Here is a 5,567-nt window from a genome sequence, read left to right on the forward strand (position 1 = left end):
CTTCCTACTCCTAGCCTCATTGGCACAGAAATTAATGCTTAGATTTCAACCCTGGAGATCCTGCTTTTCAACTACCTACTTAACTCTCTGAACTTCCTTTGCAGGACCTCATCATTCTTCCTGCCTACGTCATCAGAACCTCTACATCAAGCAGATGTTCACCTGCACACCCGCCAATGTGGTATACTGCATCTGCTGTACACGGTGTGGCTTCCTCTACATTGGGGAAACCAAGCGGAGGCTTGGGGACCGCTTTGCAGAACACTTTCGCTTGGTTTGCAATAAACAACTGCACCTCCCAGTCGCGAACCATTTCAACTCCCCTCCCATTCCTTAGACGACATGTCCATCCTGGGCCTCCTGCAGTGCCATAATGATGCCACCCATAGGTTGCAGGAACAGCAACTCACATTCCGCTTGGGAACCCTGCAGCCCAATGGTATCAATGTGGATTTCACCAGCTTCAAAATCTCCCCTCCCCCCACTGCATCCCAAAACCAGCCCAGCTTGTCCCCGCCTGCCTAACCTGTTCTTCCTCTCACCTATCCCCTCCTCCCACCTCAAGCTGTACCTCCATTTCCCACCTACTAACCCTATCCAGCCCCCTTGACCTGTCCGTCCTCCCTGGACTGACCTATTCCCTCCCTACCTCCCCACCTATACTCTCCTCTCCACCTATCTTCTCCTCTATCCATCTTCGGTCCGCCTCCCCCTCTCTCCCTATTTATTCCAGTTCCCTCTCCCCATCCCCCTTTTCAGATGAAGGGTCTAGGCCCGAAACGTCAGCTTTTGTGCTCCTGAGATGCTGCTTGGCCTGCTGTGTTCACCCAGTCCCACAGTTTGTTATCTTGGATTCTCCAGCATCTGCAGCTAACTCTGTACAACGATCTCTGGCTGCTCACCCTTGAATTTTAGAATGTTCTGTGCCTGCTCAGAGATAACCTTAACCTTGGCACAAGGGAGGCATACACGATCCTGGAGTCCCTTTTGTGGCCACTAAAATGCTTACCTGTGCCCCTGACTATGGAGTCTGCTATTTCTACAGCTGTACTGCCCTTTGACACACTCTGCTGTACAACAGAACTCGCTGTGGTGTCACTGCCCTGGCAGCTGTTGTTGCCAATCCTTGATAGGCATTCCTGTCCAAAAGTATCCAAAACGGTAAACTTGTTAGAGAAGGGAATAAGCACAGGGGACACATACACTGTCTGCCTACCGCTTCTGGCAATCACCCATCTATCTGCCTAAAACACGGGTATGGCCGCGTCTCTAAAACTCCTGTTTATGATGTTTTCCGCTTGCTGCATGCTCCTAAGTGTGTCCATCTGCTGCTCCAACTGATCCATGCGGTCTGGCAGGAGCTGCAATTAGGATGCTTCCTGTATATGTCAAGGACATTTGAAATATCTCTAATTTCTCACATTCTGCAGGAGAAGCAAACTACCCCATTGACTGCCATTTTTACCCCATAGTGGCCACTTAATTAAAAATAAACTTCTAATAAATTAACTTACAGCTAACTAGACGGTCCCTAGTGTTAGATACTCACATAAAAATACTAAATACACTCTTCCACAAATACAATTTAGATAATACTCTAAATCTCAGGACTATGTTATTTTGTTTCTAGCTTAAATTCCACTACTTTAAATATTATGGGTATGAAAAGATTGATCTAAATTAAAAGTAAGGAAAAAAATCATCTGACTACTACTTACCACGCAGAAGCTCATCCATCCAAAACATCACTTTTGAAACTGTGGTGTTAGCCATTTAAGTAATATCTACCCCTTCTATTCCTACTGCCAAAGTCATATTTTCCCATATTTTATTCCATATTGTAACTATACAATTTATTAGTGAGACTGCATCTGGAGTACAACATACAGTTTGGTCCCCTTACTTGAGAAAGGATGGAATTGCATTGGAGGCAGTTCAGAGAAGGTTGGCTAGATTAATTGCAGAGATGAAAGGCCTATCTTATGAGGAGAGATTGACCAGTTTAGGCCTATATCTGCTAAAATTTTGAAGGAAAGAGGAGATCGAATTGAAATTCTAAAGATACTAAAGGAGATTGACAAAGTAGGTGTAGGGTCAATGTTTTCCCTTGTAGTGAAATCTAGAACGACTGATTGTTGTTTTAGTCTAAAGGGCAAGAGTTTTCAAACAAGGATGAAAAGGAATTACTTCACTAAAAAGGTTGTGAATGGAATTCATTACCTAGAGTGTGATGAACAGTGGGACACTGAATCAATTTAAAGAAAGGGTAGATACATTTTTAATTCATATTATGTTAAATGGTTATGGGAGTGGGCAGGAAAGCACGGTTGAGGCCAAAATTAAAATAGCCATAATCATGTAATATTGTGAGAAAAGCTGGAGAAGCTGAATTACCAACTCCTGTTTGTAATTCTTATGTTGTCAACTGCATTTTTTTTACTCATTTTCTTAACCTGTGACAATAGATGATATTCTGTAGACTCCCAGCGTCATCCTCACCACACTACTAACATTCCCACCTATGTTCTGTCATCTGCAAAATAGGTGATAGTACATTCTTCCATCATCCACGTCATTAATATATTAATAAATAATTGTGACCCCAGCACTGATTCCTGTGACATTGTATTAGCCACAGGATGCCACCCTGAAAACAGCCCCTTTATTATCCCAGTTCTCCATCCTCTGTTATTTAGCCATCCCTCTATCTCAACTAATATACTAACTCCCCCACCACAAAACCTTGGGATCTTAATATGTATCTTAACTTGCAGTACATCTACTGGTTCCCCTTGATCTATCTTGCTTGTTAGCTCCTCAAAGAACTGGAAAAAAATTCGTCAGGTACGATTTCCCCTGCATGAGGCTGTGCTAATTTTGCCTGGTTTTATTCCGTCCTTCTAAATGTTCTGCTTTTACTTCCTTTATAACAAACCCTAACATTTTCCCAATGGCAGATGTTAAGCTTAACTGGCCTATAGCTACTTGATTATTTGTTTCTCTCCCTTGAATGAGGGTGTCACATTGACATTCTCTGGGATTCCTCGAAGATTACGAGCAGTGCATCATTATCTCAGCAGCAATTTATTTTAAAATCTTTGATTTCATCCCATCAGGTCCAGGAGATTTATTGAACTTTAGTACCATTAAGTTTCTTTGGTTTTATTTGCATCTAGTCATATTAATTTCCTTCTCCTGCCACTCCCCAACTTCAGCTCCTTGATTGTTTTGAATTTTTAGAATGATATTAGTAACATTTACTATGAAGACTGATGGATTTATTTAATCCAATTCTTTATTCAACTCTTCTTACATTTCCCAGTTCCTCATTTCTATTTATACTAAGAAGCAATAAATAACTATATTCCTGACTCCTCAAAGTCTATCAACCATTTACACAACACAAGTGTGATGAATTTTCTCTGTCTGCTTGGAAAAGTGCAGCCCCAGTAATTTTCAAGACGTTCAATACCTTCCAGAACAGTGTGGCCTGTTCTGTTGACATTCCATCTAACACCGTCAACATTCAGTTCCTCCACCACTTATGCATAGTGGTAGCAGTGTATACCACACTAAAGATGCACACTAAAGCTCACCAAGACTCCCATGATACCACCTTCCAAACAACATTTACCGAGCAGGGCAGGGGCAAAAAGATGCATGGGAATGCTCCTACTGCAAATTCCTCTCTAAATCACACATTATTCTGACTTGGATAGTGCTGTTCCTTCAACGTTGCTGGGCCAAAATCCTGGAACTCCCTTCCTAACAGTACTTTGGGAGTCCCTAAACCACATGGACAGCAGCAATTCAACAAGGCATATTACCACCACTGTTTCAGGCGTAATTAGGGATGGGCAATAACTGCTGACCCACATTCTGCAAATGAATTTTTAAATTGTTCCAGTGTTGTTTCTTCACAAACTTTCTTTCAGGTGTGATATTTTATCCTGTTTCAACAATGCTAAACCCATTAATAGTGCCTTTCCCATTAATTTTAGACCATTTAATGTTTCACACTTCTCCTTCTTAACTACAATGCCTGATGTGTTCCTATCCCTCATGAAAAAAAGAAGTAAGCACCTATTAAGAACAATGCCCATGTCTTAGTTCTCTGCAGACAGTTTTCCTCAGTTATTCTTTCCTTAGTTATTCTCTAACTCCTAACAAACTGAAAAAAGAAACTTCAGGACTGCCTTCATTTCATATGTCAAACTTTGTTTTCATTTTTCTGCTTAATTTTACCCCTATGCTCTTTGTAGCTCTCTGTAGCACTGGCCCTTCGATATCTGATATAAATTTCCCTTTTTTTCCCATACCCTCCTGAATAATCCAGGTTTGGAAGTTCCAGCCCTTTTCATTCGGAAGATCTATTTTCTCCGAATTCTCCCTGTCTCCTTTCTGAGTACTTCCCACTGGTCTGATATCTATTTGCCTTCAGGATTTTATTTCCAGTCTACATTTAGCAAATCACCTTGCCTTTCCTCAGTTTAAGGCCTTTGTTGTTTGAATGACTTTGTCCTTTTCGCTAACTGGTCTAAGCTGTTTCCCGCTGATATCCCTTACCCCAGGATATCTTCATTTCCAATAGTTCAATACACAGTTGTCCCTACTTGTTGAGCTTTTTATTCATTGTAAGGTGGCAGAATTCATTCACTACAGGACACTTATACACGTGGTGGGTGTGTGCAACAAATTTCTAGGTTCATTATTCCGATTAGGATCATTGAGTGACACAGCATAGAAACAGACCCTTTGGCCTAACTCATCTGCACTGGCCAGACATCCCAGTTTGATATTGTCCCATTTGCTAGCATTTGGCCCATGTCCCTCTGAAACCTTTCTATTCATATACCTACCCAGATGCCTGTTAAATGTTGTAATTGTACTCATCTCCACCACTTCCTCTAGCAGCCTGTTCTGTATATTTATCACCCTCTGCATGAAAAAGTTGCCTCTTAGGTCCCTTAAAAATCCTTCCCCTCTCACCTTGAATCTATGTTGTCTAATTTTGGACTTCCACACCCTAGGAAAAAGACCTTGACTTGTCACCGTTTTCAAGCTCATCATGATTTTACAAACCTCTATAAGGTCACCCCCTCAGCCTCCAATGCTCCAAGGTAAAAAGCCTCAGGATATTCAACTTCTCCCTATAGCTCAAACCGTCCAGTTCCAGCAACATCCTTATCAATCTTTACCGCACCATTTCAAAGTTTGACAACATCCTATAAAAGAGCGACCAGAATTGTGTGCAGTATTCTAAAAGTGGCTTTACCAACATCCTTGTACAGTTGTTTAGAACTAATCTGGAATAACTGCATTTAGTTTTGGTAGTTAAAGTGTTTTGGCCTGACAAGGGACTAGCAGGGCTAACAGAGCTGGGGTGTGAGTGTAGATGCTTAAAGTAGAACTCTCCATAGAGAATGTGCAAACTCAGGTGCTGAACCGGTTACTTTAAGTCTGAGGACTCTGCTCCCCATTCTGATCTCACATTGCTATTTAGATTTGATCGTTCGAACAGAGATTCAGTGGCATTAATGATTTCAAACAGAGATAACAGGAGAGTG

This window comes from Stegostoma tigrinum, chromosome 13 (genome assembly GCF_030684315.1).
Source record: "Stegostoma tigrinum isolate sSteTig4 chromosome 13, sSteTig4.hap1, whole genome shotgun sequence".
Lineage (NCBI taxonomy): Eukaryota > Metazoa > Chordata > Chondrichthyes > Orectolobiformes > Stegostomatidae > Stegostoma > Stegostoma tigrinum.